Raw genomic sequence first — 13,643 nt, 5'->3', positions numbered from 1 at the left:
TTTAGGGCCTTGGGTTTACTGCCTCAGGTCTGTCCTTTACTGTCCTTTAACACATCAAATACCTTTTTCTATGTCTACCTAAAAATAATCTGAAATTTAAGTCAAAAATAAGAATCTTTGTGTTATCTCAGCATGTCTTAGCCTAATTGGGTGTTTCTATACCTTTTCTTCCTTCTCTGTGGGAATGCATGATGGCCCTTCCCTGGTTTTGAAATCAGTTTGGAACTCTTTTGCATTTATATCTTGCCCTTTTCTTAAATAGATTAATTCAAAGCCAAGAAGTCAGTGCCCATTCCTCCTCGGGAAGAGCTTTACAACTAACCATAAGAAATAAAATGCATTTGTTGCAGACAACACTGGTGCTGGAAACCTGGCAGATGAGATTTAGTGGCTACTTGTAGCCAGAAGTCTAGAATTTCAGGCAAGAAGTTTACAATAGACTTGTGTTGCTACCTTGTGTATAAAGAGCTCATAGGGATTGAAGAGGGTTCCTGAGACAAGAGGGGGCCGTAATTACTTTGCTTCTTACATGCATGGTTAGATCTTCCAGCGAGAATAACATGGTAGGGTAATTTATTATAGAAGAGTAAATCACAGATTACATTGGAGGGGGATGGGGTGCTGCGATCCAACCATCAGTTTTGTGAATACATACACTTAAACATGTGTGATAGCTTGTTTTTAATTTCTTTACACCAGTGCACACCTCAAACATTCCGTTTAGCAGTGGGATATGCAAATTGTTCCAAATGCAGCAGCAGTACTTTCACCTGAATGTCAAAACTGTCAGAGAGCTTTAAATCAAATCTTTACAACATTTTTAAAAAACCAGCCAGCCCCAAGATTGAGGCACCAAACTCACTACAAAGACTTGATTCCCATACTTTCAAAATGCTCCAGTATGTCAACAGGGTAATGTCAAAGTTCTAATTCACCTGCTTTCTAATTTTAACCTTTTAAGGATTTTATTTTATTTGGCTTAATTACGATATTTTCTACAAATTAATGATAAATGCCTTGATTAATAAAACCAAATGTCAGAGAAAATGACAACTTGATGAAAAATTAATACTCGGCAATATTTTAAGGTACAGAAGTATGAAAGATGTACTCTTAAACTTCATGCTTCATCAGCCCTTTGTGGAGGTGGGTAGCAGCACTATTCTTGCACAGAAGTTTCCACAGACACAAGTGTAGATGCATTTTGGCAATATAATTCTCAGCTGTTGTTTTTAATAGTAGCTGTTACAGATAGAAATATATTTTAAATTTTCAATCTTTCCTTTTCTTCATAATATTATTTACTTTTATTTCACAAAATCAAGGTAAACTATTTTAGGTTGGTTATAGAGCTAAAGGTACCATACTAAGCATCCAAACAGCAGTGTGTGTGTGTGTGTGTGTGTGTGTGTCTGTGTGTCTGTTTATTTTAAGAGATCTCATGGTATAAAATGTAGTTGTTGGTGACTGGATATCTGTTGGACTATTAATTCATTAGGTTATGAACATTTCAGCTGTAATACTTAGAAATTATTCTGTAAAAGTATTATATACAAAGAGAGAGCACCTCTGTTTCAGAGGGAAAAGATTTTAATATAGTAATTTATTTTTTTCAATATATTTTTCCTGAGATTTCATTAAAAGACCTGAGTACCAATAAAGGATTTTATTTTGCCTTCTTTTCCTATAAACTGTTGGTTAGATTAAAAAAAACATAAAGAACAAGAACTATGACTATTTTTCTCCTTTTTCTGGAGATCATGGAGTTAAAGATTTTTAAAGATTCCATGTATTTTTCCATCTTCAAAAACATTAGGATGACTTTTGGATATGAATACTTAAATGTTCGATTAAATGTTATGCAGAAATGTTACTATGATGGAATTATAGTCTGTATTGGTTTTTTATTTTCATAATTCACAGATGAAGCTGCCAGCCAAATGAGGGAAGGCACAATGACCTCTTCTGTGTTGTGCTTTTGTTTGGTTTGGTTGTTGCAGGATAAAAAGACCCACATAATACACTGTCAGTGAAATGGACACACTTTGACCATCTGTTCATATAACGACATGATGGTCATACCTATCAACAGAAATTTCTGCCAACTACTGTTAAAATCACTTTTTGGGGGTAATATGTTGGGAATTTCTACATAGGTGTTACAGGCCTGTTGTTTTGCAAAGGAAGATAAACAGACGTAAATGTTGGTCAACATCTTATGAATACAATTATGTTAATCCCAAGGGAAAACGTTCTTGAATGGAGATTTCTAGTACTGTTTAAAATTGGAGATGGATTGTGCTGAATCTTCCTCTGGCTGGCTATAGGTTTTATTGTTTTTGTGTATTGCCTGGTTCCAGACATCCAGTCTGGATACTAGAAAAGCTGCTTGATGAGTGGAGACCACCAACATTGCTGCCTGACTGCTTACATACCTGTCATGAATAATAGATTTGTCAGCTAGTTAATCACTGCATTGTAACTGTCTCTGTTCCTTCTTAGCTGATCACTGCCCAGAGAAGTTTCAGTTCCACTGTAACACAGAGCTTCTATTAAGTGTCTATACCTGCATTTATTTGTATACCATGTACTGGTAAATAAGACATGTCATACTTTGTTGACAATTCTTAAATTATATATTAAACAATGTACTTTCCCCCCTTATTATATTCATCTGCCTTTCACCAATTTACTTCCATATATGTACCAATTAACTTTTATTCATTAGTTACAGGATTTGGTCAAGGACATACTAATACTTACCTCACAATTCACAGTTTTATAAGTTTCTCATTGAGATTCTAGTTATTTGGGGGAAGTACTATAACAGAATGTCATCCTTTCCCCCTAAATGTTTACAAACTAAGGAGGCTGACTGAAACCGAAAATAGTCTTAAAAGGCTCTTGCCTGATGTTGCATTGGTTCTAGAAATGAGAACAATTGACCTAACCTTATACAGTTAGAGTCTTAGTTTCAGGGACTTAGAGTTGATATTTTAAACTTGATGCTGGTGTTAACACCTATAACAATCAGCTAATGTTCTTTGAAGAATTTTATGGAATATTAAATCTGTTAGGTTGTTTCCTGTTCTACAGACAAAAAAAACCCTTGAAAATAAATATGTTTTCTAATGGGCTTAAAATACATAAATTTCCAGTTTCAGTACTTATAATTTGACCATATCTTCTCTCTAAATGACTTTTAGCCCCTTTGGAAATTGTGTTCTCTCCTTTAACTTTACACTGTTTTATTCTTCAGATCAATCAAAAGATACCAAGAAAAACTGTGAACATTGTCCAAGATATGAAGGGGATTTGTGTCTCTTGCCTAAATGCTGCTTTCATGCTTCCTCCCTATCTACCACCCGCCCCCCTAATATCCAGGTCTCTCTTTGTATCCTTCAGTGATGACAAGATGTTTTTTATTCCTCTAATGAAGTGGGAAGCAGATTAACATGCTTTCTTTTTGGGAATTAGATTACTTATTGTAGTACTGCTCAACATATCTTTGTAATACTCCCCAACCCCTACCCACAACTAATTAGTGACTTTCAGAATTAGGGAAAATCTTGGTTGTGTGGTGGCTCTATATTTATCAGTGATCAAGGAAGTGTTACTAATACACTTGTCAGTATTAAAAAAGAATTAAGTAAATAAAGGACCAGATGGCCGAGCCCAGGACCTATCAAGAACCCAGTATGTGTGGGCTGGTCCAAAGGAATGACAGAAGCACATTACCAGGCTAAGTAGAATCAGAGTTAGGCTTTCACTATAAGAAAAAGGATGTTTTTCAAATGTGTTTTCTTATGATACAGTGATTTGCATGTTTAGACCTCATTTGTACTAGTAACATTCGAAAGCATATACTTCCCTGTACATCAAGAGCCAGGAGTGTTTATATATATGTATCAGAAAAGACTCTGGGAACCAGAGATAGTGGCATCATAGTAAAGCAATTACCATGTAAGCATTTTTGCTGGTCCAGAGAAGAATCCTGCTTTCTTCTCTCATGAAAACCTATATGTTTACTATTATAACTTACTTCTTAGATTTTTATTTTAGTTGAATATATATCTCCTCCAGTAGACTCTATGGCATATGATATAAGGAACCTGGTTATGTAGTGGTTTTTATAGTGTATGGCCAGATGAGGAACAAGTAGATATTTTCTTAGTGTTTTGCTACAATAAGAGCATTATAATAGTGGTTATAATAAGATTAATTTAAACTGAAGAAATTGAGAAAATAAATTCCCTTCCTTTTCTATGATTGTCTTTACATGTATGCATATATAAACATTTTGTTTCCTACTGTAACTTCCATATTTTTCATTTTCCATTTATTTTATTTTATCCTGTAACTATGTACTTTTGGAAGCTATTTTAAATCTTTTTGGTTTCTGGGACAGCGAATTGCTGGATAGGTAAATTGACCAAACAGAATGTACATGTTTTTAGATTTTTCTTCCCATACTCACACAAGTAATGGAGAAAAGGTTAGTTAACCATAGGCTTTCCATCTTCCTTCTCTCCATGCCTTTTTTTCCTACCTCTAGCAAATATTTATTGGGTGTCTGCTCTGTGCCAGGAACATCGCAGGTGTTAGATATAACTGCCGAACAATAGAGACATAGTCCTTATTCCTGTAGGGCTTACAGTCTAATAGGAAAATATACTAAATATATAAATAAACGTTACAAACATAGATATATAAATGACGTATTTTGCTGGACTTCTCAATTCTGGCATGGACTAGGGAATTTATGGTGGAGAAATTATCTTCAGTGACCTTCCTTATTAATAATAGATCACTTCATATTAAACAAAATACAGGTTGGCCAAATTACTTCAGATTATGTTTTATGGGACAGGTGACCTTGCGATGAAGATAGATGAAGCAGTATTTGCTTTAAAACATAAAAGAGTTTTGTAAACTGGGCTTCATATATATGATGTAAGTGTTTTCAAATCTCAGATTGAAAGATCATGGGAATTTCTAGTATTTTATAAATTACAAAATATTATTTCTTATAAAGCTTGTTAATTAATAGTCCAGAGTTTACCTGTTAATTGGGTTATAGTAATGGTGATAAAAGAGTAGGTGATTAAATGTATATTTTTCCTTTCTCTCTTTGGACATGTGTATGGAATATTTTTGTCTTCTGATCAGAGTGTTCATTATGCTCACTTGGATGTGTGTACTATTTGGCCTTCAAGCCTTGCATGCCCATTCAAAGGCATTCCAAGTCATTATGCTGGACTTCAGCCTTATTCAGTAAAAAGGCCATTTCCTCCATCAGCTGTCCACTTGGACATACATCCTTTTTACTCTCAAAAATATTTTATATGCATTCAGAGTATATTAGATGGATTTGTCAAATTACTCACAGATAATCAGTTTTTTAAAGTTATAATTTGAGCTATGACCTCTCAAACTGTGAATTATAAGGTTTGACCCTTTGGTCCACTGTTTGACACAGCAGCCATTAATTATAGTTTTTAAAGGACATTTTATTTCAGTTAGAATTTGTGTTATGAAAACAGTTTAAGCATTTTTTCTTTAACTTTCAGGAATAAATGCTGAGATGTAAATGTATGTGTGTGTGTTTACATATATATTTATTTATTGTATTTATTATACATTATATATGAATGTGTTATACATAATAGCAGTTTATTATATTTGAATATATACTGTTATATTCAAATATAATAAATAGCTAACTTGCATAAGTATGCTATAATCAAGTGTATTTATGCATATTTCTACCAGTACATTAAGTCTGTTATGCATACCCATAAAGATTTTTCTGTAATAACCTGTGAGTTAACACTAAGATCGGACTTATTTGATATAATTCTGGCATCAGGAGAAGACTGACTTTTTATTTATATATGTTTATCATGGTGATGGAGACTTTTTATTATTTGAATCTAGGCTTTTCTCTTTTCCTTGAGCAAGGGTACAGAAGTGAGTACCTGCCTATGAGTGGCCAGCATCTGACAGTAATTTGAAAGTTCTCTAGATGGTTCACGGTTGCGTGATGTGGGAGAATAGAAACTGGTCAGGTGTTTTTCACAGATGTGCACAGCTCAGGGCACTGAGAAAAGAAGTACATAGCAGAAAGGTCTGTTTAGCTCAGTGCAGAGAGACTTCCAGATGTATGGGTCTTTTTTGGATTAAGTATATAGCTCAGAATGTATTCTTTTTCTTTTAGACCCATGAATTAGTGATTTTTAAGGAAATGTTTACCTTTTTTTTTCGAAAAGCAAAGGCAGTATATACTAACTAAATGTAGAATTTTCAAAAGGCAAAAAATTTATGAAACTAATTATAAGCAATTTTTTATTTCACTAAGTACATTTGATCATTTTCAGATTTCCCAGAATGTCCTGGGATATGAATCTACCACCTTTTCTCCCCACTAGCTTTGATTAATATATATATAATAAAAACAATCCTTTAGATGGACACATTTTAGAAATTTTCTTTTCCCCTGGCAAAAAGTTAATTTTTTGAACAAAATTTAAGGTTTTATAAATACATTATGGGAGTTATGAAATTTAAAAGTAGTTTTTAGAGATCAGAAGAATGAGAAAAATTCAGTTTAATTTTCAAGTTTTATACTGACCTCACCCTAGTTTGATAAAGATTCACCTTTTCCTATTCTTTATATTACTTAAAAGCTAATACAGGATGACATGAAAAACATTTTTTTTAATTTCTTTTTAATGTTTTATTTATTTTTGATATAGAGAGAGACAGAGCATGAGAGGGGGAGGGGCTGAGAGAGAAGGAGACACAGAACTGGAAGCAGGCTCCAGGCTCTGAGCTAGCTGTCAGCACAGAGCCCGACGCGGGGCTCGAACCTATGAATGTGAGATCTGACCTGAGCCGAAGTTGGAGGCTTAACCAACTGAGCCACCCAGGCGCCCCGAAAAACATTTTTAATTAGGTATCAATCTACTTTTTGAGCCCCTAACTTCCAAACTTCTCTCCTGCTTCTCCCATCTTGCCTCGCCTTCTTTCCCTAAACACATAATTCTTCCTGCTCACACTACACTGTTCCCTGTCCTAAGACGCTACATCCTTCCATATTTTATGCCTTTGCTCGGATAGTGCGGTCAGCCTGCTGTGGCCTTCACATGGCCCACAAAATGCTGTATTTACCCTCTACTACAGAGTCAACAACACATCTTATCTCAGTGTTTCCTTCACTTTTGCTCACATGAGTATAACCCTTTTAACACTGTCGTCTCATAGTTAGCTTTTAGTGATGCCTGTCCCTGTTCTCAGATGACAAGCTTCTTGAGGGAAGGGAATATGCCTTCTTCATTTTTGTATTTAGCTCAGACTAGGTATTGAATAAATGCTTCTTGAGTTGATTTGTCTATCAATAGAATCACAGAAACTATATTATCAGTTGTACTCAGAATTCTACAACACAAACATAGAAAAAAGGATCCTTTAGAAAACGTGTACTAAATTTCCTTTCTGTCACTGCATGATTTCCTTTAGGTCTGAGCACTTGTTTTGGTGTTGATTTCTATAGCTCAGTAAGGAAATAAATGTTGTGTCCTGTATGCTGTTATGCTTATAGACATAAAGTTAAGTACAACTTTAAGACAAAAAACATTTATTAGGAAAAAAAGGACCAAACCAGTGACTTGTCAAGGTGGTTTTAGATCTTCACATGTGAAATAATATGAAAGAATTGATTCAGAAAGTCTTAGGAGTGTTTAATACTCTATGATTTTATACTAAGCATTATTGACGACTGTACTCAGTTTGAAACAGCTTTGTATATGTATAGACTTACCCAGGATCTGAAATTTAGGCAATATTAGCCTCTCAAATAGATCTGTTTGGAAAGCATTATAAAATAATAGCTCCCTGCCCAAAGAAAGATGCTGCTGTATTAAGGCTGCACTCATTTACTGGTGTCTCAGCTGAAACAGGTGCCTGACTTGCTTTGTTCTCTAGGAGCAGCTTTATAGATTTAAGCACTGAGTATACAGTACACAGTGGCACTATTAACAAATCAGAATGAGGCCAAGGGAAAGCTCATCTAGGATCCACACACCTAAATGCAGTTAGTAAACAGAGACACTAACTCTCATTAAGCATAATTAAACCTAATATTGACTGTAAACTGTTACTTACCTTAAACTTCTCTGTAGAGAGTGTGGAAAGGGATTAACCTAGCAGATTGGGACATTAATTACTACCTCTTTCACATTAAAGTTACCATCAAGAAGGGCTATATTCATAAATAAAACATAGAAGGGATTGAGAGACTGAAAATATGTAAATTTACTTTATAAAAAGGAAAGAAAAGCCTAAATTAAAAAAAAAATAAGTGAGCTGTGAGCGATGCCAGCCCCAGAAAAATGGAACTCTGGCTAATTACTAAAAAAAAAATAGGCTGAAATAATCACAGAAATGTGTCCTTGCCTTCTGACTGACAGAATCTGCTTCACAGGAGACTCCTGTTCCGCTGAGTCCTCTCTTTTTCCTGCATAGTTTCCTCCATTGCTGAATCTAATGGGGGGTTTGAGGAGTTGATGAAGGGACTTGGGAGAAATAGAATTTCTTTCCTGCCCCCTCCCCAGTCATTAATAGCCCTTTACTTATGAAATTGATTATAATGATTATATAAATGTTGTTTGATTTGTCAGCAAGAAGGCATAGTGCTGTTTTTTGTTCACTCAAAATGGTCTGGTAACTGGTCTCCTGCTACTATTTAATAATCTCCTTCTTGGGTGCAGTCTAAAGAGTATGTTGTGAAGGATATAAAAATGTCAGCTAAATTTAGGATCGACTGTTAAGTTTTTATATTATGCCGCTGCCCCAAGGGGGGAGGCCAGGATCTGGGAGATAAGAATTTAAAGAGAAAAGCAAAGTAATGGCAATTCAAACTTATCTACCAGCTTTAGACTCATCTTCAAAATCTGTCAGCCTGTCTTGCTTGCTGTGAACATGTTCTGTTTTCTATTACTTGTTTCCTATTTCCTTTCCAATAAGAAACCATTTACTGTACTCATTTCTGGACTTTCTTATTACTTCGCCAGGGTGCGTTTCTAATTTCTGGAACTGAATCTGACCTACAACCTTTCTTCTGGTCATAGAATTAAACCATAGTTTAGGTTTAACATATTAGGCTCCTAGCTAGGTCTTAGTGCTGTCATGCTAAATTTTATCTTTCAGGAGCTCATCAGCACCCGAGAAATGTAGTTGTGCATGTGTAAAAGGGAGCCTAGAGCATGTATTAAGCCTGGAGCATGTATTCATTTTTTTTTTTTAGAGGATGTGAAGTTTAATTTTAGAATAAAACCCTTAATTTTTTCTCCTGAATTTAAAGCTAGTTTCACAGCTCATGAGATGAACTAATGAAACAGAAATAATTAATGGACAAAAATCTATCCTTCATTTCCCCCATTGAACAAAAATTCACCAACTGGTTGGATGACAGAGGATGAACAAAAACAGTGAGAGTAAGAGTACTTCTATCCTCCGTTCTTGTAACAATCGTGACATTACGAAATAACCATAACAATGGCACTCCTATTAATCAGACATATTTATACAGAATTAGTGTTGGCTTCTGCTCTATATTACCTTTAGTTTTACATGAACTTTTATTATCTGTGCATATCAAAAGAGACATGGTGAATGAACAAAGAAGCCCTGTTATGAGACAAGTATTATTTGACATTTTGGGAAGCTCTTATTATAGGGTTTCCTCTTAAGTGAGAATAACGGGAAGGTTGTCATTAGTTGCACTATTACAGACATTCTGGATTGTTAAAAACAGAAATAGATCCCGTTTTTTTCCTAGAAGAAGACTCATCAGAACAATTCCAATGATCCAAGACTTCTGTGACTTGCCCTCCACATCCGTCTTTCTCATTTTATCATGTGAAACCATGAGCCCATAGGCATCTCTTAAGATCATTGGCTTTCTCTTTGTTTACAGAGCCAGTTAGCTGTATGGTTCTCTTATTTTTTTTAAGATGCATAATCATTTTATGCATTTCTGGAAAATCTCTGATTAAACCAAAATGCAGAAGTCTTGCAAGGTCTATAGCCCTACTACAAACCAGATGCCTTTTATTTTCCATTCTAATAGAGAGAATCTCTGAGTAAGTTCTTTTGAGACCTTCTTTCCTGGCTTATGACAAGCCTGACTGGGAATTATGGTGAAAACAGCGTGACTGTGTGTAATGTTGAATCTTCTTTTAAAATCATTGGGCCTGGACTTATGTATTGGCCAAGGGACATGCATTTGTTTGTTTGTTTTTCCTACAGCTTGGGATAAAATTTTAAGTCCAACGAATAAAAATAACACTGTTGAAAAGAGAATAGGTGAGTCACTATTGAGGACATAGAGATCAAAATCACCACCAGTGAAGTCTTTTCAAATGAACCTCCCCCAGGCTGACAATTATTGGTATAGACAATAATCTAAGAGCCAAGGTACTAGAAATTGATAATTTAGCTGCTTTCATTCTTTTGAAGTTTAAATAGAAAGAATAAAGATTTTATTATTGCAGAATTTCCCCCTACCTACTGTTATATCTTCCTGTCTTATGTTTACAGACACAGAATTTGGGGGGCTCAGTGAAAAAACAAAAAAACCCATAATAACACATGTGTTAAGGAAGACAAAGGGGCTGCTAATTTGGGGGTTTAAACACATGTCAAAGCAAGAGGCTCCTGGGTGGCTTAGCCAGTCAAGTGTCTGACTCTTGATTTTGGCTGAGGGCATGATCTCACGGTTCATGAGTTCAAGACCTGCATCGGGCTCTGTGCTGATAGCATGGAGCCTGCTTGGAATTCTCTCTCTCCCTCTTTCTGCCCCTCTCCTGCTCATTCTCTCTCTCTCTCTCTCTCTCTCTCTCTCTGTCTCTCTCTCTCTCTCTCTCTCTCTCCTTCTGTGTATGTGTGTGTCTCTCTCTCACTCTCAAAAAATTTAAAAAAATAAACACTTATAAAAGAAAGACAAGTTTTCTGAATGAACCACACACACACACACACACACACACACACACACACACACAAATCATTAAACTCCTCCTAATCACCAACCTATCCTTCATGGCAATAGAAAAGGACAAAACGGTTTGTACCATAAGGCACTTAAACTGAATCCTTTTGAAAAAGGATTTGTTTTTAATTTCTAATGATTTCTATTATACATTTTAAATAGGATGCTGGAAAGGTAGGCAAACTGATTTAATTTATAGCTATTCTACTATCTCTAAGTAGGAGGATATTTAAAACCTATTTAAAATAGGAGAGACCATCCTTGTGTGGAATCAGGAGATTCCTTGGCTTTGAATTCTAGAATGAAATGTTTTCTCATTATAGGGGCATTCACCAAGCCATTTATTTAAGACAGGATCACTCTCTATACTTTTTTTGATTTTTATAAATCAGTGCCTAAACAGCACTGAAAGTGGTTCAAAACAGTATATATTTCCACATGTCTTAAATCCATATCATATTATGAACTGTGGGAGCAACGAGTGTATTATTTATAACTCCATGTCCTCATTAGTGCTTTGGATATTGCAGGTATTTGGTGTATTTTTAGGTGATTCTTGTTTTTAATGTGGATGAGCTAAGGTCAGTGAAGAGAGTCACCAAATTGAAAGGTAATTCAGTGAACTATTTTTTTTTACATCAGAATGTGATTCATCTTAATTTTCAAATACATAAAATTTTCAAGGAGAGAAGTTCACCTGTGACTCACAAATCACTAGTTTCCCCTAGTAGCCAATTATGTATATCCCACCTATGCCCTCAACTAAAGCTAGTATACTTTGGGTCTATACTATATCTTAGGTAACAAATCCATCCTTTCATTCACTTAAAAACATTTATTAATGCTAACTATTTGTGAAGCATACAGATAAAAATATAGGGTGGCTGCTCTTAAGAGACTTGTGGGCTACAGGAGTCTCAAATACAATAGAATTCTGTAACTATTAATAACTTAAGAGGGGCCTAAAAACTATTATGGGAACATAGTAAGAGATGGAGGAAAAACTTCATAAAGATAATACTTGAATGGAGGTTTGAACTGTGAATAGGAGTTTAATACATGAAGGTGAGGGGGGAGTGACTGTATTGGGGAATGTTCTAGGAAAACGTAACAGTATGCAAGAAAGGCCCAAAGGAATGGGAAAGCCTGACTCATTCAACTGCATCTTATGGTGGAAGTAAGAAGTAAGGCTAGATGGGTAATGTTCGTTAGATTTTAAAAGGCCATAAATCCAACACTTGGGAGATTGGATTTTATTCTATCACTGTTGGTAAGTTATTGGAAGATGAATGTAAGATGATACATTCAAGAGTGTGGAGATATAATCTATACCACATAATAATCAAATAGATATGGAAGGTGGTGGTGGAGTCATGAATGAGTCAACTTCCTGGCTTTGTGAGTTTTAGTATCATTTATAAAAAGATAGAAAATGCTATTAGCTACTATTTCTCTCTTTTTCCAACTACACTCATTTCTCTAGAGATGTTTATCCTGTCTGTTTCCATTTCCTCACCAATACATTAGTCAATTTACTTTGTCTATTTCAGAGACCTCTATCACTTCACCAAACTTTTATTGAAATCTCATTGGACATTTGACCTTGTGAAAGTGGTCACACTTCCTTCTTTTTGAAATGCTTTGCACCCTCATTTTCCATGGCATCATACTCTCCTGATATTTTCCCTATGCTCCTTATTATTCTGTGATACCTCATTTGAAGTCATATTCTCCCTTAGCTATTGAATATTGGTAATTCTCAAGCTTAGATTCAAACATTTCTGTTGATACCCAGCATTTGGGGTATCTTTGTAGCCAAAGCACATTGAGATATTTTGGGGAAATGTACCATAATTCTTTTAAAGTTCTTTTGGGAGGACCATGTTTCAAAGGTTATGATTAAATAGATATTACTTTTATTCTTTATTACATAGTCAACACATGCCCATAGGGGAACTCATATGGTAGCTTTGGTTGTAATTGTATATCTTATAACATCTTACTGATGTTTATGTTTTAACCTTGGGCGGTTGTTAATCCTCATTAAATCTTAGTGTCTTTTCTTTTTTAATGTTTATTCATTTATTTTGAGAGAGAGCAAGTAAAGTGAGCACAGGAGGTGCAGAGAGGGGGAGAGACAGAGAATCCCAAGCATGCACAGAGCCGGATGTGATGCAGAAACCCAGGAACCCATGAGATCATGACCTGAGATGAAACCAAGAGTTGTGCGCTTAACTCACTGGGCCACCCAGGTGCCCCAGAATCTTAGTTTCTTAATCAGTAGTATATGGAGAGCCATCCCATATACTAAGATTTTATGATGCTGTAGTTTGCTAGTTTACAATCTGAAGAGAATAATGAAGTCTACAGGATGTTCAGATGACACTTTGAATTCCATAGTCAATATAAAAACGTTTGTCTTTTCCACATTTACATTTCACAATTGCTTCCTTTATTTAAGGTAATTCCATGCTTATGGAAATACATATTCTTAATTCCATGTTTGCTTAAAAATATTTTAGACAGTTTTGCCATGAAATTTTATCAAAAGATTTTTGACCATTTGAATAGGTTATGTATTCTGGTTTCTGTACTC

At 35.1% G+C, this 13,643-nt stretch overlaps 1 long non-coding RNA gene across 1 annotated transcript in view; it reads left to right on the top strand.

Moving 5' to 3' along the window:
• LOC115291765 overlaps positions 1-13,643 on the top strand; it is a 597,304-nt gene that overhangs the window by 150,145 nt on the left and 433,516 nt on the right. The gene's annotated exons all lie outside the window — the stretch shown is intronic.

Source organism: Suricata suricatta, chromosome 5, assembly GCF_006229205.1.
Source record: "Suricata suricatta isolate VVHF042 chromosome 5, meerkat_22Aug2017_6uvM2_HiC, whole genome shotgun sequence".
Taxonomy (NCBI): domain Eukaryota; kingdom Metazoa; phylum Chordata; class Mammalia; order Carnivora; family Herpestidae; genus Suricata; species Suricata suricatta.
This window is presented reverse-complemented; position numbering and strand designations above follow the sequence as displayed.